The sequence below is a fragment of the Camelus bactrianus genome, chromosome 5 (genome assembly GCF_048773025.1).
Source record: "Camelus bactrianus isolate YW-2024 breed Bactrian camel chromosome 5, ASM4877302v1, whole genome shotgun sequence".
NCBI classification, from domain to species: Eukaryota; Metazoa; Chordata; class Mammalia; order Artiodactyla; family Camelidae; genus Camelus; species Camelus bactrianus.
The window spans coordinates 19,148,667-19,172,059 of NC_133543.1; positions in this window are offsets into that span (position 1 = coordinate 19,148,667).

A 23,393-nucleotide genomic window follows, 5' to 3' on the forward strand; every position below is an offset into this window, starting at 1 on the left:
GAAAGGAGACTGAGGTTCAATTGGTCATCAGCTCATTAAGGAAGCTGACCAAGGTCACACAGGTCACTGGTGCCAGAGGCAAGATTCACTTCAACTGTCCCAGGCAGCAAAGTCCTTCCACAGAGCCGCAGGAGAGCAGCAAGCTGGGTATCCCAAATCATCCTGCTCTCTGATCCCCCAAATCACACCTCAGGACTTCGGGAGCCTCCAATTTCCTGGAGCAAAATAGAGAAAAAGCAGAGTTCATCTTGGTGCCTTTTCTCCTCCTCTTGTGGTTCCCTCAGCCAAGTTCCATCTTCAGCAGAGGTAGCCTGTAGAAGCTGGTTATGGGTTCCTGTTGCCAGGAAACTTTGCTTTTTATAAGAGTGCCTATGCTACTCAAAAAAATATGAAAATACAAGGAAGGGAGCTCCCATTGTAGAACAGGAATGGGGAGGGTCATTCGTGCTAAGAAGTGGAGCATCCTTCTAGAACTGTTACCGTGTTCCAACTTTGCCTGATATGAACCAGCCTTTGAGAACTTTTGAAGAAATAAATGGACTTTGTGCTGGTGCTTCTGACCAGCTCTGAGGGTTTGCTTTTCTCTCTCTCTCTCTCTCACTGGCCTTGAACCATTCCGTACGGGGAGGAGAGGAGATAATAGTTCAGGGAGACACAGAGAAGGTGAGGGAGCTACGACCTTCAGAGGATCAGGAAAATGGGAAAGAACAACACTGCCAATCAGATAACCGCCCATCTTGGCAATGTTTAAAATCCTTATGTATTTACTCAGAAAATGACCCGCCTACGATGCCTTTCTAGCTTGTGATCTTAAATAGTAAATGCCTTAACTTGGCTGAACCTCCAGTTCCTCATTTGTAGAAACAGGGGCGTCATTTCCATCTCACGGTGTCGTCCCTGGGAACGAACCTGGACATAAAACACCTAGTAGGCACTCAGTCAGTAGAAGCAGCGAGGGCTGCGTCCCTCGAAAATGCAGTGAGTGGGATGGATTTGAGTAAGAGGGCGCGGAAGAGCTCATCACCTCCAAAGCTCTGATTCTGCTACCGTCAATTTATTTTTCTCCTGAAGAGTGGGCAGGGGTGGGGGGAGCAAGGAGAGGAGTTTTCAGGGTAACAAGACTAATCAGGATTTCACCATCAAAGCAAATATATCCAATTAACAGCTATTAAAGAAGCATTTTCTGGCACTGTGCACAGTGAAGGCCATTCTACCTAGTGGAAATTAATCTTAATTATTGGTACCTGCACACATACGTGCAAAGGGAAGCAACTCACATTAATCTACATTAAACTTAATAGCAGTCCGTGTATTATCTATTCGGAGTCAAAATTGACTGCTGGCCCCTGCGTAGATATCTGCAGTGCTAACTCAAGTAATTACAGTGCAGTGGGTCTCAAAGACACAATTTGTTCCCTATATAATAAATCAGCTGCTAGAAGCTTTTTATAATTAAAAACCAAAAGGGGAAAAAAATAGAACTGTATAGGCAAATGTCATTTTCTTCTAAAGGAAATTAGGAAAAAAGAAAATGTGTTTTCCTGTTGCCTTGTCTGAAAGGAGAGTAAAAACAGCCGTCTCTGATGGAATCCCAGACAGAGAGAGGAACACAGTGTTAGGTTTCAGAACTATGGGAAAGGATGTTTTTAGAGCCTCAGATTTAAGGATTCTAAGAGGCTTTAACTTCATGTCCAAGGAGACTTGAAAGGCCATCTGAGAAGGATGCCTTATATTTACTGGAATTTTCAGTAGTCTGGATCAGGGTGCAAGGCCAAGTTGGTTTTATTAAATCCCACTGAAGTGGGACCCCTTCCATCCATCAACCACTAGAGAAAGGGATGGGTGACTGTGTTGTCTTCCTCTCGGCCGCCCACGGCCCTTTCTATCAGGGCATCGTGCATTTAGTCACCAAATCAAGCTTTAGGAGCTGCCCTGCTTTCCACAGATCGCTTTCACTCCTGTCATATCCATCTTGAGAAATCACAGGCTCTCTCACCACCTCAACTACTCCTATTAGTTAGGGGTTTTCTTAGGTGCCTAGAATCATACACCTACTGGTATTCTATGACCTCTGAGGTCCTCTAGTCCCACCTCCCACCCAGCCAGCGCTTCCTAAAGTGTGGGACGCCTGCCCCCACTGGAACAGGAGTGACTGAACCATATGCCAATTACACGGTGGCTCCATCTGCCTGGTGCTGATCAGCAGGCACACCGTGGTCACACGCCACATCAGGGGGACAGCTCCTGCCACCTCTGCAGTGGGGACACAGATCTTCCCAGACTGGCCACTTACCCCCCTCATCATCTAGGTGCCAGCTCACCCCAGTGCAGGACCCTTCCTAAGCCCGTGCCTGCCCCCTTGCCCAGGGTACCCCCAAGCCTTCCCTCCCTCCATCTAGCACCCCTCCTGCAACCCAGCCAAGGCCGCCATGTCCAGCTTTTGAGGTTGTGCCTATAATTGCAAGCTGAAAAGTGCCTCTTAGAACCATGCATCCGCCTTGGAAAACATGTGGCTCCCTGTTGCCACAATCTTGCCTCAGGCTTGACTCCCCCCTGTGCTTACCCCAGCCTCCCCATTGTCTTTCCACAGGTGCTGCTCGCTTTCAGCCTCCAGGACTCTTCTCCAGCCAAAGCCATTCACCATCCCTCCAGCCCCATTGTAGGACATCGAGGTCAGACTCTGATCCCAGGCTTGGATCCCCCACCCCCAATCCCTGGTCCAACCTTTTCCAGTCAGGCTAAAACTCCCTCTTGGATCACAAAGGTCCCTCAAGGTCAGGGTTCATCCCATCTCTGCTCCCCACGTCTGTGCGGAGCTTTTGCTAAGCCCTCCCACCTCTTACACTTATCTGCTTTATTCTGCGTTATCCAGCAGTGTCATTTAACACAATATTAAAATAAAAGACTATGAAAATGAATATACGTACATTCATGTATGACTGAAGCATTGTGCTGTACACCAGAAATTGACACAATATTGTAAACTGACTATACTTCAATTTTTAAAAAATTTTTTAAATAAATAAACAAACAAATAAATAATCATGTCTATGTTCCCTGGAGAAATTTTAGAAAATATAGGAAAACAAGGAAAGGCAACCTCATGGTGTTTGTTTCTCAAACCTCCCTTCTGTGGACCTATGCCATACATTCTAATATATGAAATACAATACAACACGTGACTGATGCTGATTTTTTTAAATGTTTCACATTCTTTAATTTTTTTTTGAGTAGGTAGTATGTGCTCTGACCTGTCAGCATCCCATTCTAGAGGCAATCAGCATTACCAGCTATTTTATCATTTTAAACTTTCTAGCAATAGGTGACAAATATATCTAAATATATAAAACCTTTTCACACATATATCTCCTCTTACACAAATGATGGGATCCATCGTGCTCTTTTACATCTTGCTAATTTTGCTTAATAAATATTAAAATGTTAGTGATAACTTACACCATAAATGCAAGTTTGCATTGGCTTCTTTTTAAAATATATCTCATGAATTAAAACAGTGACTAAATAAATAATAGCACAGTTGGGGTTGAGGTACAACAAAAAGAAAGAGAGAGGTATTTGAGCAACTGAAGTTTCAGAACACACTGCTCTCCTCTGTGTAAGAATTCTGCCACCTCCCCTGACCACCAACCTTATCTGTACGTGGCCCTGTGGACCAGCTTGAATACCTCCATTGATGGGGAACTCACTTCCTCAGGAGGTAGCCTTAGGTGGTGAGGCTCTCATCCTGAGCCTTCTCCTCTTCATTGAACTGAAATCTCTCCAGTTTCCCAGGCTGCTTAAATCCAATGACCTCACCCCATAGGAATTCTTTAGCATTAAAAATCTACTTCACCCATTTGGACACTTAACAGGTACTACTTGTCAGTGTTTCTTAACCATATCAGAGGAGGCTGCCTTGACCTTTTAACTTAAAGTGACCAAAAGGCAGGGACCAAGGCTTGAGTTTCTCCTGCAGCCCCTTCCAGTGGCTGCCACACTGCTTCCCACACCGCACCTGGGTAACGCCTTTGTATCTTCCTGATCTCATTAGGTCATCACTTCCCTGAGACAGCTGTTCCTAACACTCCACCCCCAGAATCTGCTCAGTCATTGTAATCATTTATGATCGGCATTCCCAGTGGATAATGCAAAGCTTGTATTTGCTTTTTAAATATATATATTTGGTGAATAAATAAAGGGACAAATGAAGACCAAAAGGGAGGTGAACTGTGGCTTTTTCTTGAAAGACAGCGATGAGAGATGAGGTAGTATCAAATTTCTCAAGGGGGTCTTGTGGAGTCCAAATGCTAGAGGTTTTTCTCCTCCAGGACCCCCTGGGTACTAACAGGGCTATAATTTGCCATGTTTAACAGCCCTAGAGCTCCATTTACAAAGCACCTAATCATGACCAAACCTTCAAAACACAAACCTTCCAAGCCATGCACACTTCAGGAAACCAGGTCCCTCCGAGGTTCCCAGAGAGATTTCACTGAAGTTATTATGGGCCAGAGGGAAGAGAAGGAACATTCATTATGCTCCCATTTTGTGCTAGCAATGGAGTTTGAAGTTAGAAACAACCTTTCCTCTTGCAGGGATGAAGGGTGAGGTCCTGGAATCAGCCCCAAAGAACACTCCTCTTTCCTAAGCCTCCGCCCAGAAACTGCACGCAGTCTAAGTTGGAATTGTCAGTTACCTACCAACAAGCATTTCCTGAGAACATCCTGGTTAAGAAAAGATCGATGCTGTTGTCTCAACCACAGAACTCAACTCGAGGTAGTGTTGAGACATGAGTGTTCATATACAACGAATTCACATACACAAAACACCTCTATAAAACATTCATTATTGTGGTGGGAGGAGCACAGGGCTTGAAGGACAAACATTTGAATCCTGGCTTTGCTACTTCTCAGCTGTGTGATCTTAGGAAGTTTACTTCACCTCTCTGAACTTTGTCTCTACAATGAAAGTAATAATGCCGCCTCACAACTGTCCTAGGGATTAAACGAAATTTGAAAAGATTACATAGGTGAAGGTGGGCAGAAACTGCATGCGGACTTTAGAAGGTGTTGGGTTGAAAGTGGGACACAGAAGAGAGACATGGAGAAGGAGGGAGGGTGTCTGCCACTGGCAGAGGGAGACGTTATCGGCATGGTGTGATTGGGGGGCTCTTGACATGTCCATAATTGCTCGTTCATCCTGTTATTCTTGTCACTCCACAAATATTCAGTGAACATCTACAAATGGTAAGTAAGTTAGACACAAAGACTGGCCTCAAGAAGCTTGCAGTTTACCAGGGATACAGACACATAAAGGATTTGCATTCAGTGGATTCAATGCTCCAAAGTGGGAGGGAGACATGAGAGTGGCTTCCAATCCAGGCAGGTGAGTGAGGAGGGCTTGTTCAAGGCAGGTGACATCTCAGCTTTCAGAGACAAGTAGAGTTGTCCAGGCTGGGGTGGGATGGGGCAGAGGAGGTGGAATGGAAGAGTCTGGGACAAGTTGAGGCTGACACCTATACCCTCTCAGAGAGTACAAGGGAAGATATGACCAGAAGACAGAATCTCATAAATCACAGTAATGAGCTTGGTCCATATCATATGAGCCAGGGAAGAAATTTAAGCAGGAGATGCCACTCCTGATCAGATTTGCATTTTTGAAAGCAGAATGGGTTGGAACAGGGCAAGATAGACATAGGGAGATAAATGAGGAAAGAGTTGTAGGAAATTAATGAATGAAGAGATTATAGGGACCAGAGAAAACAAGAAGACTTTAGAGAACATGACTCAAAGCATTCATGAAAAATTGGAGTAAAGGTGAGGAAAGGAAGAAGTGAACAGTGGTTCCCAGGTATCTGACTTCTGATCTTCTGACTTAGGCATCTAGGAAAATGTGCCACCACTGACTGATACCTGATACAAGGTTTTGAGGAAAGATGTTGAAATTAATGTGGGGTATGTCAAGATTGAGGTTCTTGGGGGGTATCCAAGTGCAGTTGGGCAAAAGCAGATGAATATGTGGATTTCAGGTCAGGAAAATTCTGGACTACAGGTAGCAGTTTAGGAGTGTATGGAAGATAAATGCCTGCTGGGCTGTCGATGAGATTTTCCAGAGAGTAGGAGTAAAGAAGAAGAGAGAAGAGCTGGCAGAGAGCCCTCCAAGGTGTGGGCAGGATAAAGGGACTCAACATAAGAGACTGAAAGTCAGCTGGAGAGGTGGGAGGAGATCACACAGAGAACAAAATGTTGCAGAAGCCAAGGAAAGAGAGGGTGTTGCCACATGGGATAAGATTTGAGAAGTATTTACTGGATAGGGCAGTGAAGGTCTTGGTGACTTGGGCAAGCTCCAGGGGAATCCAGATTGCCAATGTTGAAAGGTGAGTGGGAGGTGGGGAGGAGGAGATAGCAAGTACAGGCAAAAAGTACCAGAAGCTTACTGTAAGAGTCAAGATGAAAGATAGGAAAGTACCTGGAAGGGGATGAGCCTGGGAAGAGTTTTTGAAATGATGTTGTTTTTTTAAGGTGGGAGAGCCTTGGGCATGTTTTAATACTCATAAGAAGCCAATAGGAAGAAAAAGTTAAAAATGTATAGAAGAGAGAGAAGAAACAATGATAGAGGAGAATCCTGACGGAAATGGAGGAAGACAGTATCCAGGAGGCACTTCACTGGAACAAGAATGAACAAAGATGTTATATCTGTTAGAAACTCTTTTAGGCTCAAATCCTCTAAGATGGTGACTTGAACACAGATTTCAAAGTCAGGGGGTAGCTTTTGGCTACTATAAGTTAAGCAGCTCAGTGTTGGTGGAGTTCAGAAATGACAACCCTGTGATTTGCTTTACATTTGCCTCATGGTTACAAGATGGCTGCAGCAGCTCTTAAGATCACTCCTTTGATGACCAATTCATAATCAGGAAGCATGAGTTGGCACAGGGTAGAGAGTTTTTCCTCATATAGCTCCCTCTTAAATGAGAGAAAAAATAGTTTCCAGAAGGCCTCTAGAAGACTTCTTGATATATCACATTATCTAAAATTGGGGCTAAAGAATCATTCCTAGACTAAGGCTAAGCTCACTTCTCTGGGATGAAGCCACCTCCACCTCGCACCCAAAGGAAATTAAGATGCCAGTGGCAAAGAAGCAATGGGTGGCTTTTGATTGGAAACAGTAGCATCTGCCTCAGCCAGATAAGGTAGGTCAGTGGGTTTGGGAGCAGAAAGTTGAATGAACTTTCATCAATGTCTCTTTTCTCTGTCAGCCTGTCATCTGCTAAGAGTAAGAGGGAAGAGTTGGTGGCACATGAGGTTTGACAGACGTGAAGATCTCCAAAACAACCACTGTGAAGAATGGGAGAGCAAACCAGCCAAGGAAACATCTAAAATCCCAAGGAGGTCCTCAGCAGGGAGAATGTTTGGGGAGGAAATTGTATCGTAAAGGAAAGAGGAGAGAGAGGGAAGCTGTGCCCAAGTGGTCATGTGTACCAGGGTCTCCTAACCTCGGCACTATTTGCATTCTGGGGTTATTAGTTCTTTGGGGTTTTTTTTGGTGGGGGGGGGGGGGGGATGGTTATCCTGTGCATTGTAGGATGTCTAGCAGCACCCTGGCCTCTGTCCACCAGATGCCAGCAGCACTCACACACCCTCTTCAGCTGCGACAGCCAAGCATGTCCCCTGGGGGGCAAAGTGGTCCCAGGTGAGAACCACTGATGACCACTATCTCATTTAATCCCTAGTGCAGGGACTGCAGTCCTGGTTTCAGGGATGAGATTAAGTACCCAAGGACACACAACTCAAAAGAGATGGATTCAAACCGACTCTATGGGAGACAGTCTTCCTCTGGCCCTGAGCTCCATCCACAGTTTGCACCACCACCACCATCACCACCCAGTGGGAACTCAGTACCTTTGGTTCTGGCCTCAGCCATCCCACCAGGGTTTCACACCCCATAGAGCCACAGTTTGAGCAGTGATCTCTTTTTCCAGAAATAATTAGAGAACCCATAAAAGTTAAATCTTTATGAGAACTCTATATGCTCTTTTCTAAGAAGTCAACCATTCCAATAAAAAATGTGGCCACATTTTCCCAAGGACTTGGAGGAGAAAACCACTATCCAGAAAGGAAAATCTTTCAAGTTGGAATGTGCTCTAGGCTGCCTCTTTAAATGAAAAAAAAAAATAAGTTATATGCCTGGGAAACATTATATCTGCCCAAGCAAGACGAAGGTCTCACTGTAATCATGATAGCGCCAACTCCATGCTGACTTTCATCCCCAAAACTCCAAGAAAATCCTTAAAAAAGAAATTTCATACAAGTGCACACAGACACACACTGTTGGAAGAATTCACACGTATATCACTTTGCCCACCTCTCTAATGAAGGTGGAATGCAGTGGCAGATGTTTTACAGCTGCCCGCCACTCACCCTCCAGCAGTTTAGGACAGGAAGCCGAGGACACTCGATCCAAGAGGAATTGCAGGGAGAATCCAGGGAGGTAAAATCCAATCCTGCAAACTGGGATTCAGCCAAATACATAAAGCACCCTCTCCATCATCGCTTCATCCCTCACTCCAAGAGACCGAACGAAGAAGAGGAACAGGCATCTATCAGCATCAGAGAGGCCATGCTCTCGCCGTGAAGAGTTGGAACTAGAAATGACCCTGCACACTTGAGGCACAGGTGCTGTACATACAGCCTGCACCCCAGCCCAATAAAGTCAAGGTTATAGGTTTGGTTCCCAGTCAAGTCAGGTATCTTTAGTCTGTTGAATAGCCATTGGCTGCATCCCTATTGCAGAAATGGCCACTGACCCCATTAAAGGATAAGTCCTTTCACAAAGAATGCCTCACTGATGGACATGGGAGGTAGGGGAGAAGAGGGGCTGGAGGTGGCGTCCTGTCCAGCTGAGTCAGGCAGTGCATACCAAGTGAGATAAAAGGAACTAACATCTGTCCAGAATCCAGCTCAGGTCAGGCCCTGAGCTAGAAGCTTTACCTTCAGCACCTCATTGATCCTTACTAGGTCTTAGTAACTAAGCTTTACAAATGAAGAAACTGAGAGTTTAGAAAGGTTAAGATATTTGTCGGGGTTATACTCCCAATAATCCAGAATTCAAGCTCAGATCTGCCAACCCCAAAGTGAACATTTCTGTGTTACCACCCTATCGAGACCATAGAATACTGCTCACGGCCCAGAAATCTCCTTTGCACCTCCTCCAAGTCATTACCCACCTTCTCCAGGTAAACCCTTCTTGCTCCTGGTACCATAGATTAAATTTTGTCCATTTTTGAACTACATATAAATTGAATCATGTAGCGTGTGTTCTTTGATAGCTCACTCCTTTCACTCAATAATTTATTTGTGAGATTCATCCATGTTTTTGTGGTAAAAGTAACTTGCTGATTCCCAATATTATAGGATGCTACTGTGTAAATATATTGTTTTTTATTTACCCATTCTGTTGTTCTTTGGCATTTAGCTTGTTCCATCAAGGAATATTATGTATGAGTAATGCTGCTACAAATTTTCCATTTGCTCCACATTCTCCAAAACTTGGTATTTGAGTTTCTATTAAAATTTTAACCATTCTGGGATTAAAAAAGATGTGATATATATACAATGAAATACTACTCAGTCATGAAAAAGAATGAAATAATACCATTTGCAGCAACATGGATGGACCTAGGGATGACCATATTCAGTGAAGTAAATCAGACAGAGAAAGACAAAATATCATATGATATCACTTATATGTGGAATCTAAAAAAAAAATGATACAAATGAACTTGTTTACAACCCAGAAATAAACTCACAGACATAGAAAACAAATTTATGGTTACGAGAAGGGCAAAGGCGAGGAGAGATAAATTAGGAATTTGGGATTAACATATACACACTACTATATATAAAATAGATGAACATCAAAGACCTACTGTATAGCACAAGGAACTCTATTATCTTGTGATAACCTATACTGGAAAAGAATCTGGAAAAGACTAGATATATATGTATATGCATATGTATAACTGAATCACTTTTTTGTACACCTGAAGTTAACACAACATTGTAAATCAACTATATTTCAATAAAAAAATTTTTTAACATTCTGATGTCTGTGTAGTTGTATCACATTGTGCTTATAATTTCCTTGATAACTAATAAATTTAAAGATCTTTCCATATATTTATTGGCCATTTTGTCCATTTCCTCTTTTGTGAAGTCTGTTTTTCTATGTTGGTTTGTAGATCTTTATATACTCTGTACATTAATTCTTTTGTGGATGCTCATATTATAAATACCTTCTCTCATGCTGTGGCTTGTCTAGTCACTCTTTTTAGTGCCTTTTCATTCTTAATTTTAATCATTTTAATAAAGTCCAATTTTCAATCCTTTTGCTATGGTTGTATATAGAATTTTAAAAATATTGGCTGCCCAAGTTGATATTCTCCTATGTTATTCTTTTGAATATTTATTGTTTCCCTTCCACAGTTGGATTTACAATCCACATGAAAAACATTTGTGTGTATGATGTAAGGAAGGAGTTAATTCTTTTTCCTCTTCAAATGGGTATCAAATTAACCTTGAACCGGTTATTGACAAGACTATACTTTTTACTGCACTGAAGTAGCGACTTACAAGTCAAACCACCATATATGTGTAGGTCTGCATCTGAATTCTTTATTCTGTTCCATTGTCTGTCTATCTTTGCACCCATTCCACCTAACAATTAATATAACTTCATAGTAAGTATTTATATAGTGCAAGTCTTCCAGCTTTGTGCTTCTTCCCCTAGATGTTCTTAGATACTCTTGTTCCCATAGCATGTCACACACAGCTAAGAATCAGCTTGTCAATTTTAAAAGAGCCATGGGATTTTGAATGGAATTGCGTTGACTCAAGAGATCAATTCTGAGAAAATGGACATCTTTATAAAATTAAGCCTTCTGATCCATAAACATTGTCTATCTTTCTATTCATTTAGGTCTTCTTTAATTTCTCTCAAAAATGTTGTCCAGTTGAAAGTGTGGAAGTCTACCTGTTTCTTCAGACATAGTTCTAGGTATTTGGTAATTTTTTTCTATTGTAAAGTTTATCATCTTTAAAACTTTATTTTTATATTATTTGTGAGTAGTATACAGAAACACAATTAATTTTATCCTTGTATCCAGTGTCTTTGCTGAATTAAGTTCTTAGTTCTAAACATTTATCAATATAGTCTTTCGGGATATTGTAAATACATACTTGTGATATGTCTAAATGTCTAAATAGTGAACATACTTGTCTCATTTCCAGTGTCAAAGGGAAAGCTTTCAATATTTCAGCATTAAATGCAAACCCTTTGCAAATTAAGATCCCTTCTAATCTTACTTGGTTGAGAGTTTTAATAATAAACAGTTTTAATTTTTATGAAGTACTTTTTCTGCACCTCTTGAGATTATATGATATATTTCCTCTTTTATTCTGTTAATTCGGTGAGTTATAAAGATTGATTCTCTAAAGTCAAGCTAACCTTACATTCTTGACATAATCCCCATTTGGTCATGATGTAGTCTCTTAGTTGTATATGACTAGATTTGAATTTGTTTAGGTCTTTGGAGTCAATTTTGATTTCTTTTTTGAGTCATAGGTCTAATTTATATACAGGTATACTTCATTATAGTCAGAGAATCTATTCCATATATGATGTCAATCCTTTGAAGTTTTTGGAAACTTACTTTACCGCTCAGTCTACAGTTTATTCTGGTAATTACTTTATGAGCACTTGAAAAGAAAATGTGTTCTGCTGTTATAAGTTTCAGTGTTCTATAGATTGTCACTTAGGTGGTTTGTTAATTGGGTTGTTAAATTTTCTGTAATTCTACTGACATTTCATGTATTTTCTGAGAGTTATGTTAAAATCTCACACTTTGTTAGTAGAATTTCCTATTTTTTCTTTAATTCTGTCATTTTTTGCTTTATTTATTTGGGGGCTATTTTAAGTGTATAATTACTGTAACTTCCTCATAGGTTGACCCTTTTAACATTTTGAAATATTCCTATTTATCTCTGGAATTGCTTCTTCTAAAGTCTGCTTTGTTTGATATTAATATAACTATACCAGTTACTTTGGTTAACATTTTCTTGTGTATCTTGTTTCATCATTTTGCTTTCAATCTCTCTGTGCCCTTACATTTAACATGTATCTTTCATATAAGTAGCATTTTGTTGAATTTTGTACTTTTATCCATTAAGACATTTTTTATTTTTTAACTGGAGTGTTTAATGAATTTATATTTAAACTAATTACTGATACATTTGGTTTTAAAGTATTTCACCTTATTTGTTTTCTAGTTGTCCCATTTCTTCTCCGTTCATTATTTTCCCATTCTTGGCTCCTTATAGACTAATCAATCATTTCTATTATTCCATCCTCCCCCTATATTAATATTAGCTTATTAGTTGTAAATTCTTTTATTCTTCTTTCAGTGGTTATTCTAAACTAGTGATTCTCAAACCTTAGCATTCATCAGGACCACCTGCAAAGCATTTGAAAATTCAGGTTCCTGGGCCTCACCTCAGATTTTCTTCTCCAACAGGTCAAGGAGGAAACCCAAGAAACTGTATTTCTATCAAATTTCCAGGTGTTCCAGGAATCACACTTCAGGAAACATTGTCCTAGAGATTTTGCTGTCTTAGAATCTGTCATAAACTGATACTTTTACTATTTCCCAGATAATGCAAATATTAGAACTCTGTAACTACATTTACTCTTATTTCTACATTTATGTTGTAATATTCATGCATTTTAATTCTATGTTCTTTTGAATCCTAAAGACATGATTTTGTTGTTGCTGTTATATACAATAAATATATTTTGATTTACATGTGGTAGCAAATTCCCTCAACTTTTGGTTGTCTAAAATGTTTTCATTCTATCTTCGCTTTTGAAGGATATTTTCACTGGGTATAGAATTCTAGAATGGGAGATACTTTCTTTCAGCATGGTAAATATGGCATCCCATTGTCTAGTTTGCTTCCAGCATTTCTGTTGGGAAGTTAAATGTCAGTTTCATTGCTGCTCCCTTGAGGATAATGTGCCTTTTTAATATGGCCTTTTTTGAAGATTTTCTCTTCATCTTTGATTTTAAGCAGTTTGACTCTGATGTTCCTAGGTATGGTTTATTTCTATTTACTTTATTTGATGTTCATAGTGCTTATTAAATTTGCAACTGGACAATTTCTATCAGTTCTGAAAATTTCTTACAGAATATCTCCTCAATGCTTTCATTCCATTCTCTTTCTCTTCTATTCCTGAGTCTACACTTACAGGTTGTTAGAACTGTTTACCATGTTCCATATGACTCTTACACCTTTTTGGGGGGCATTTTCCAACCGTTTTTCTCTTTGTGCTTCATTCTGATATTTTCAGCTAGCTTACACTTACCTTTCCTAATCATTTCTTTTGATATGTCTATTGTTCTCTTAAGTTCCTCTATTGACTTTTTATTTCAGTTATTGTAGTTTTCATTTTGATAAATTTCTTTCAATTCCTATTTATAGATTCAAGTTCTCTGATGAAATTCTCTTTCTTGTTGTCTACTTTTGCACATATTTATTACCAATAAAAACTGTGCCAAATAATGATATCTGAATTATGTAATGGTCTGCTTCTATTGTTTGTTTCTTTCTCTTGTTTCTCCTTCTAGAATGCTGAGTGATTTTTAATTGAATGCTGAACATTATGTATAATAAATTGTAGAGGTCTTGAGTGATGTTATCTTCCTCTACAAGAATTTTAATTTCCTTCTGGCTTGTAATTAAATTGAAAAGACTACTTTGAGTAATAATTGAGATGACTAAACACTTGATTTTGGTTTTCATAAGAGCTGATCTTTTTTAGATTTTCCCTTAATCTCAGGATATAGCCTATATGGATCTCAATTGTAAGATTCAATGTTTATAAGGCCTTCATCTGTATTGTGTCCTGAACTCCAATAATTGGCCTCCAGCACTGTGAGACTACAGAAAGTTCTGCATTGCTTTATAGCCTCTACGCTGACCCATGCAACTTAGAAATTGGCAAATGCCTCAAGGTGAAAGCAAGACAGAATATTGGACTCACTTCTCTGAGGTTCTTTTTTCTCTGGGATCTTGGTCTATCCTGTTCCAGCTGCTTTGCCATGAACTCCAATTTTTGTCTTGTTAGCCCCATGAGACTGCCAAAAGCTCTGATTCACTGCTTTCTGCTCAGTCTCTCAGTCCCATTATGCTTATAAATCAACAAATACTTCGAGAATAAAAGCATCAGAGAATATTGAGCCTGATTTTTTTCTAGGATCTTGGCCCCACAATGCTTGGCTGCTTCAATTATTCTCCAATGCCTTCATGGAACTGTTTGCTTTTTTCCTTTTATAGAGCTTTTATTATCTTGACTGGGAAATATATTCATATACAGGCATATTCTCATAGACTCATAGCCAGAAGTGGAAGTTGATTGGTTGTTTTTAAAGTCCCCCAGGTGGCTCTAATATGTGGTCATAGTTAAGAACCACTGTCCTAATTTATCATACTCGCTCATGCACATGTAACCTCCTCTACCAGAATGTGAACTTTATCTCACATTCCCTACCTGGAGATCCTCTAGAGGAAGACTTTCCTTACCAAGGGCAGATGGGATTAGTGGCCATTCTACGTAAGCCTATGAAACATCACATCCGCCCTATTTGATCACTTAACTCACTATATTCTAATCTGTGTGCTGTGAGTTTCTTACAGATAGGGACTGTTTCACTTTTTGTTGCATCTTGTGTTTGAATGCGTGATTTTGAATAGCATACTGCTTGCTCCTCAGCCCTCACTGTTCCCAAGCAATAGCTCTCTTTCTCCCACTCCAATCCTGTGGAATAACTTTTGGATCCATCCCAACACATCTGGCCTTTTGATCCTCTGAGGCCAGTTTAACTCCTTACCTTCCTTGGCTTATGCAGTGTGAAGCATTTCTAGTCCTGCTACCAACTTTGTATATCCCTTGTGTGTTTCCTTTCATTTTCATATATGCAGGGCATTCTCTTTCTGCTAAATATAAATGTGTATGACTTTTGGGGATGTATTAATTTAATCAGTCAATAATCACATATGGACTGCTAATCTATGCACCTTTAGAAAATGTCTTTCTAGGGCTGTTATTTTGGGGGATGGTATTTGGGAGGATTTGGGGGGGTGGTATTTGGGAGGATGATAGTGTATCCAGAGTTCATAGTCTTGTTGGAAAAGTGAGGTGACCCCATCCTTCCACTCAGAAAGGGACTGGAGGGTGCTTTCTGCATTATACTAGCTATTTCGCTACCTACTCGAAACAGTGCTATCACATTGGAATTTTCTGGGAGGATGAGAGAGAAAAAATCAAAACTTGCTGACAGCCCAAAGAAAACTATCTCCCCACCAGAGAAGCTGTTGCTAAGTCTAGTTAATGTGTGTCCTGTCAGGGAGAAAATAGGAACCTCCCTTAAAATGTCTCTTTTTGTTTGGTTGCTTGCCTGTTCCAACACTGATTAGCTTGTTTTATAAATGCGTGGTTTACAAGGGGTGTGTGTGTGTGTGTGTGTGTGTGTGTGTTTCCATAAACTAAATAGCAGTTTTTCCATTCCCCTTTGACTTCTCCCTATAGGTCAAACAATCCCAGTTACTCTTACTGTTCCCCTTACTGGTCTGATTGCTGACCTGGTCACTCTCCTCTAAACATACCCTCATTCATCTTCATCCTTCTTAGAGTGGAGTGCCCAGAACAGAATGTACTACTCAAGATGCTTCAATCTTGCCTCCCCTGTTCTGATCACTGCTGCCTAAATCCACACCTTAGTTTGGAGAAGCAGTGTTGACACAGAGTGTCATGAGACCCATCATTTATAATCACCTATTAGTTGTATGTCTTTGAAGAGAACTTCTAGCTCCTCCAAGTCACAGATTTCCAATCAAAAAAGATGCCCAGCTGCGTTTGTCACCAGGGAAATGAAAACTTGAACCCACAGTGCAGTACACTAGACCCACCAGAAAAGTTAAAATGACAAAGAGATAAGACCAAGAGATGGGGAAGATGCGGAGCAGCCAGAATTTACATACATTACTAGGGAGAGTAAAGTGATGCAACCACTTTGGAAAACTATTTGGTAGCTGACCCAGTAATTCCATCTTTAGAGATAAACTCAAGAGAAACGAGTGCACAGGTTCAACAAAAGACATGCCCAAGAATACTCAGAGAAATGCTATCCAGTATCCCCCTAAATTGGGAACATTCCAAATACCGACCAACACAGAATGAACAGGGTCACACATTCACAGTACAAAATGCTATGGACATGTATTCAGAACGAACAAAGTCCAAATCCAAGCCACCATATGGATGGGTTGATCTGGTAAACAAATGCTACACTAAAGAAGCCAGATAGAAAAGAGCACATAGTATATGATTTTATTTATATGCAGTCCAAAAATGGACAAAACTGATGTCTACTGATAAAAGTCAGAATAATGGCACCCTGTGGGGCAGGAATAGTGACTGGAAAGGAGCAAGAAGGTGGCTGTGGGATCTCTAGAACTGTTCTGACCTTGAGTTGCTTACGTGAGTGTGCTCAGGTTGTGAGAATTCATTGAGCTGTCTGCTTATGATTTTGCACTTTTCTCTAAGTTTGTTATACCTTAACCACATATTAACTAAAGGACACCATAATAACAACAATAACAACAAAATCAGGGCAGCTGAAACTTCTTCAAAACTACCAGAAATTGAAGAGGGGATAAAGAACAGCGAGGGCAAGTGCACTCAGTGTTCTGCTATAAGAGCATGGGCCCGCCCAGAGCCAGGTCCCAGCGGACCACCTCTTCCTTATCACGTTCCACTCCCAGTCTGGTCCCTTCTGCACCTGCTTTGGGGGCTCAGACCCTCTCCGATTCATGCCTGCTCTGCCTCTGAAGGGACCACATTAGAAACTGGAAAGCAAAATCACTCCAACATATTAAGCATTTACTGTTGTGCCAGACAAGAGATTCAGTTAACATTATTTTATTGAATCTACCCAAGAACTCTATAAGAAAGTCACTTAACCTCCTACTTTACAGATGAGGAAAGTCATATACAGAAAGATTAAACCATCTGCCCAAAAGTATAGATAATAGATTTAGGTCTGGATTAGAGGTCGGACTGACAATCATATTCTCAATTACTCGACTTTGTCTCTGAATGTTGGGTTGATGTTATGTAGACTTCACTTTTGCGCCTTCTAGGAATTCCGAAATTTGGTTTGCTTTTCAGCCTGACCCCCAACATGTGTACTGTTACTAATGACCCTATCTGTTCCCAACCTCTCGCAATGGCAAAACTGCAGGCTCTTGGCTGGACAAGCAGGATGACTGTTTACTTCCCAATAATTTATTGGATATTCTGCTCTTGACATCTATCTGGTAGCCTCTGTTCATGGATCTGGCATTGACAAGATCCAACATGCTAAGAAAGAAATCAAATAGAAAGAGAAGGTCATACCCTTAAAGAAGGTCTATGGAGCCTACAGGAAGTTCCAAGCTTAAATCTGCAAATCTCTGTGGGATCCTCATCCCTGATGGCTGAATCTGGAGAAGAAAGCTGACTGACAGCTGGAGACCACCCCTTGACAAAAAAAAAAAAAAAAAAAATCTTTTAAAGGCAAGTTCTCAAGTGTTCCTGTTTGGGGCTTTGAGCTATGCAGTATTTCAGAGATTTCTTGTTCTTCTTAAAATCTGTTAGCAATCCCCAAATCTACAAACAAGCTTTAGAGGATGGGGGCGGGGAGACCAGTGAGGAAGATTGTTTCAGGAGCAATCCCTCTGAAAGGAAAAGCCGAGCCCTAAATTGGATACAGCTGAAAATATCTCAATCCTGCAAGATGAGTCTTGACACAAGCCCTGCAGCAGAAGCATTCTCTGTGTTAAAGGAATTACTCCAAAGATTTTTCTTTTCTTATTGCCCTCTTATTTTTCTGAAAAGCTCTCTTCTGAAACTCTGTGTTTTACACTAATGCATGAGACTTTTGGGGTTATCATCCTACACGGATTCCAACAAGAGACAGTTTCCTGGAGGCCATGAATAAAGAGGCTTCCTGGAATTTAGGCTGACCCGAGCCAGCACGGAGCATCAACGCTCCAGGAATTCTCAGCACCAGCCGAGGAGACTTGAGTGAACACAGCAAGACAAAAACATCACCCACAGTCAGATTGAATAGAATCAATCAAATCATTATTTCCTCCTTTGGGGAGCAGTCCTGATTTCCTTAATTCCATCTCTTTGGGTTTGTAATGGTCTAATATCCAACCCTTCCTCACTTCCTCTTTGAAGTTCCTCCAAATTTCAGAGTTTTGCAGACAAGAATGTTGGATTCTGATCCAGGTCAATGGGATAACCCGTCTACTCTCATTCTCAAGAATCTCCGTTCTCATCTCTGTTTGGATGTCAGTTTTTCAGATTTATAACAGCAGCAAGTGAAAAATGGGTGTGAGTAGAAAATGAGAGAAATGGAACATCAGTTGAGAGGAATGTTTGCTCTTATTTTTAAAAAGGTCTGAATCATACTGGATGCCTTAAAGCCAAGTAGACCACAGGACATCAGCAGTTGAAGGGACAGTGTTTGAGAATCCAGTCAAACTCAAATCCTTGGACAGAGTGTAGTTCCCCCAAAATGCTGGTTCCCATCTTACAAACATTAAAAAAAAAAAAATTCCATTATAAAACCAGCCAGATCTAATCTGAACTCTCCTATTGGTTCCAGCTATCTACAGTTATTGTTCTCTGCCAAGAGGACTTTTCCTCAGGCACACGCTTCAGGAGAGTCATATAATCTATTGGCATAATGGTCCTTTTTTCAAGAGAAGCATTTCATTTTAATAAAAATGTGTACCAACATATTTAATCAATCAGGCTGATTGACAACAGCAATAGTTCAGTCTTGCAGCAGATTCTGCTGCTACCTCATTCTTATTCCAGTTTCATTTCTCAATCAAATCCATGTGTAAAAAACATAATGTGCTGCCAACACAATGTAATAAAACCTCCACTGAAATGCACACCAGCAAGACAGAAACTGATAACTCAAAGTATGGGAAAAGTTAACTTCAGAAAAATCACTTCTGACACCCGAGTATTCAAGTTTTATGGACAAGAGATGCATGAGTTCACTATGGCTAAGATGAATGGACCGAATTCATGGATTTGTCCTGAAACAGAAAATAATCATCTTTAAAGCAACATTTTCCAAAAGCTGGCAAAAGCAGCCTTTTTAAACAGCCCAGAAATCATCCTTAAAATTGGCCGAGTTTGTTTAAGATGCACCATTTGTGTCACGGAGCAATAAATTAGTATTTGAGCAGCATTTTTTTTTTTTATGATGGTGCAGACTGGTTAAAGATGATGTATCACTGGTTGTCACAGATTGAACCAGCAGTTTTCAAAGTTAATGATTCATAAAGGAATAAAGGTAACCTAATTATAGCATTACCAGGACAGAACCCAGTTAGTTACTGCATTAAAATTCTGAACTCTTCCAAATTTCAGACTAGGCAAATTATCTGTGCATTCTGTGGGATTTTATTCTTGCAAAACTTGAGTTAGGGAGCAGAGATGTGAGTGCCTGGAAAAGGGAGTGGATCCATTGTCCAGAGATCTGGAATTACACTGCGTTGACTAGTGTCCTCCCCAAAAATTTATGTCCCCCCAGAATCTCAACATGTGACTTACTTGGAAATAAGGTCTTTGCAGATGTAATTAGTCAAGATGAGTTCAGACTAGATTAGAGTGGGCCTTACATCCAATGGCTAGTGCCCTTATAAGAAGGCCACGTGAAGACACAAACATACAGACACAATACAGTGGGAAGACAGAAGCGAGAAGACAGAGGCAGAAGTTAGAGTGATTCAGCTGCAAGCCAAGGAATTCCAAGGACTTCCAGCAACCACCAGAAGTTATGAAGAGACAAAGAATGTATTGCAGAATGCAGTAATGCCATCATTTGCACAATAACATGGGAGTAATTTCCTCCAGGGGATTCACTGACAGTTGGGCACAATATGGCCAAGTAGTCAATGTCACAAAAGGATCTGATATTATAGAACGGCTATAGTCACAAGTAACATTTAGCAATGAAATACAGGACATCACCAGAAAAAAAAAAAAAAAAAAAACTTTTTTTTTTTCCAAAGTGGCACTGAACATAGGAGTTGTTCCTGCCAAAAGTTAGGAAAGTCTATACAAATCTTACTGCAGCAGACCCATGCACACGGAGACTCCTCTGGACAGCTGGCACCTGCAGTTACAGAATCTGCTCAGCTCTGTGCATGACCGGAGCAATCGCAGCTAGAGCTCTAGAACCGTGGCTGCCTGCGATGTTGTCTCAACACTGATTGCAAGCAATTGCAGTCAGAGAGTCGGCAGCTAGCATATCAACCTTTACAGAAGGATGCAGCCGGCCCACTGGAAACCGACCTGGATCATTGTGAGATGTGGAAGAAATTTCAGGAGAGGCACATTCCTGAAGAGTAACAGAGGATCTAGTTAAACATCATGGGTAGTTAACCCTGGGACCCTGCTGTGGTTATATTTGTATCTAGTTACTGCACACACATACCTGTCTCAAGCACTCATTGTGCTTGAGCACTCTACACTCAACTCAATATCTCTTGACTTTATGAAGTCCTCAGAAGAGAAGCCTTTTGGACGCAGTGAAAGAAAAACTTCTGGCCCACAGTCCAGGTGAAAACCACAATCAGGAAACACACAGCTCAGGTACACAGACATTGTATAGAAGAATGCAGCCTAAATGAGACCTATTGCTGAGTCTGAGAGCAGGAGGAGGACTCTCTGGAAAAGAGAATAGATCTCCTAAGAAAATCTACAAATCTGCAACTGATTTGTAGTCCCTTGGTTTCCTTGTCTGATCACACAGAAAATCATAGATCTATTTCTGTATTTATAGAGATTTACATTCTCCCACCTCAAAAAGAGTTATGCGTAACCAACTTTAGCCGAACACTTAGCTGTCCACTGAATGAGGTAGTTTGGACTTTTTCAGACATTTGATAGGAATAATCTGCTTCAACCCCTCTCTGGGCCAGCACTGTTCCTAATGTTCAGAATTAACATCTTACCATCTGAAGATTGCCTCAATTCTCTTCTGGAACCAATGGAAAGCAATAGGTCTGTCTATGAAGAGCTTTGAGTGCACAAACCAACAGGGTTTTCAAATACATTTTGATTTTCCTGTGCCCAAGGCCTGAGGCACCAGACACCCCTGCAGTAATGTCGGGTTGTAGCCAGCCTCTGATCTCTTGGGTCTCACAGATACAACATTCAGGGCATTGGTTACCCCTGGATATAAGAATTATTTTTACACAGTTGGGCCCTTTGATATTTACCAGTCTTGGTTCCTAATTATTAAGACCACCACACACTATCCCAATGCCTGCACACACACACACACACACACACACACACACACACAGACACACACACACACACACACACACACAGTGTGTTCAGAAATGTGGCCCCTTGTTTCCCTCACTGATCACATATCCCCTTAGGTATGACCCTAAGCCCCACATTTTAGGAACCAGACTGCTTGAATGACGGCCAATGCATAGTTAGTGGGAGAAGGCTCTCTACTTCCACATCCTTCTTGCCCAAAGTTTTGACAGCCTCAAAGTGATACCCAAACCTCCTGAAAGAAGAAAATCTGGAAAGACTTTGTCCTGGCTGGGCCTCAGTAGGGAGGGGAAAGTCTAATTCAGTAGCCAAAGAGATAAATGCTAGAGTCAGAGGCTTAACCGATAGCTCCAGTTAGAACAGGTCCAAGGATCCAAACCACATGGGAAAGACTAGGACACTTGAAAACCTGCACCTCCTAAGAAAAGATGACCTTGAAGCTCCCTACCTCTTTCCTTCCTTCAAGAGGCTGGCGAGCCAGGGAGGGTATAGCTCAGTGGTCGAGTGCATGCTTAGCATGCACGAACTCCTGTGCTCAATCCCCAGTACTTCCATTAAAAATAAATAAATACATAAACCTATCTACCACCTCCCAGTTAGAAATCAAAAAGCAAAATAAACCGAGGCAAGAAAACAGAAAGGAATGAATGAAAATTAAAATAAAAAAAATTTTTTTTTAAAGAGGCTGGCGTGTCAGCAGGTCATAGACAGGAGAAGACTCACCCTGCGTCTCCATTCAAGGTCGTGCATGAGAGTTGTTTCCTGCACACAGACACTGGCTGGAGACACCCTCCCGCCCCACCCTTTGGCTTAGAAGGATTTCATCAAACAAGGGTGAGGAGAGCGCTATGGAGAGGCCGCTAGGCTAGCCTCAGAAAACCAATCACTTACTCAATCACCCTGATCAAGAAGCTTCATTTTCTCATATATGAAAGACCTGTGCGGGTAGGACTGTAAAATGGAAGAACTCAGCTCTGAGGCTTGACGGACCTGATATTTCAAGTTAGCACTGCCATTTCCTACCTGGGTATCGTGGACATTTAATTCCAAGTGGTGGTTTCCTCATCTGTGAAAATGGAGGTCATAACCAAACACAATGATTGGTATCTATGAAGTCGCCGTCTTCACGTGGTAGGCACTTACTTATTCATGGCAGCTGCCGTTGTTACCGACTTCCCAGTGATTATTATCATAGGCCATAGAGAAGATAACACATGGCAGGTGCTTACGAAGCAATGAGTCTCACTTTGGAGACTCATTGATGTGCCACCCTCTTTACAGTGGACGCCTGGGAGAAGTGTATGCTTCTTCAAAAGCTGCTGCTATTTCTCACCAAAAAGCAAACAAACAAACAAAAAAAAAGACTTCCTCTTTGGGAGTTTTTATTCATCATCAGTTTACAGCTCCATTTAACATCTGCCTTATCACCTGGTTTTGACCACAAAAATACTGTATCCTTCACTGTGCCCTAAAGAATATATTTGGACTAGTCTTGGGCTATTTTAAAAGATAAAATATGCCTTCAAAGACTAAAGGTTTGTCCCCACTGAGGAAACTTTTACAAAATGTGCTCAGAGTGTATAGGAAAGTTTAAAAGAGAACATCCAAAAATGTTCATCAGTAAGAATAAATGTGTAACTTTCAAGACAACTGTTTCCAGTCAAAGTTATTTAAACATATGGACTTATTTACATTCATTTTAAGAATCAATTTGCATTAATATCTGCACTGCTAAGAGAAATGTATCAAAAATAGAATTTACAAATGTATAAACCATTCCACTTATTTTTAACTGAACATACATATTACCCACTTCCTTATACTGTTTCACTGTAATCAGTAGTTAGTCATCACTTGTTCATTCGTTCGTTCATTTATTTGTTCAACGGGTGTCTGTTGAAGACCTACTACGTCACCTGTAA